At 24.2% G+C, this 846-nt stretch overlaps 1 protein-coding gene across 4 annotated transcripts in view; it reads left to right on the top strand.

The window, feature by feature from the left end:
• Positions 1-846, top strand: part of LOC108756323 (protein FAM102B) — a 74330-nt gene that overhangs the window by 71094 nt on the left and 2390 nt on the right. The window lies entirely within an intron of this gene.

Raw genomic sequence — 846 nt, 5'->3', positions numbered from 1 at the left:
TTGTTTTTATACTTATTTTTTGATAATATTTAAGTCTTCAAAATTAAAAAATTAAAATTATAGCAAATAATTGCTTCATTAATTGAAGTTTTCTAATATTTATAATATTTACTTTCTTTAAATGATTTAAATTACATTATTTAAATTATCAATAATATGTTATTAATATTATAACCATTATATGTTTTGCTTTTATTTTTAAACAACTTAGCAGCAACTTTTATTTATTAAGAAAATTTCTTTAATAACTTGTTTATTTCAATTAACATAATATATATTCCTAATCGCAAAACCTGGTCACTATAAATATATATCTATGGTCGTTCTTTCTTTCTGTGAGTTTCTTTTTTTTTTTATTTGTTCACTTGCTTAATTAATCGTTTTCCTCTAACATCCACGCGTATAATTAATCCTATCAACCCGCACGAGAAGTCGTCTCCCTTATATATTAAATTGATTGTTAGTATCCTCACGCAGAGAAGCATTTATTTTTTTGTATATTTATCGAACATTCACGTCTCAACATGTTTTCTTTCTTTTAAATAAGTGCATTATATATCATACTCGATCAACATTCACCTCAAGAGTTAAACAGATGCATATCGGCAAAGTATCTATTGTTTAGGAAGTAATACTTCCCTTAATTTTAAAAAATCTTAACCTCTACACAATTATTTATTAAGTAACTTGACATATCATATTTATTGTTTGTAAATACAACTATGACACTACTCTGCGGAGAAATCAGTGCGATACGTAATTGAAATATTAGATAGAAACTTTGTATTTTAGGTATGTATTTTTTAGTTACCCTGAACTTATATATTTTAATTAAGATTGAACGAA

The sequence above is a fragment of the Trachymyrmex septentrionalis genome, unplaced genomic scaffold (genome assembly GCF_001594115.1).
Source record: "Trachymyrmex septentrionalis isolate Tsep2-gDNA-1 unplaced genomic scaffold, Tsep1.0 scaffold97, whole genome shotgun sequence".
NCBI classification, from domain to species: domain Eukaryota; kingdom Metazoa; phylum Arthropoda; class Insecta; order Hymenoptera; family Formicidae; genus Trachymyrmex; species Trachymyrmex septentrionalis.
This window is presented reverse-complemented; position numbering and strand designations above follow the sequence as displayed.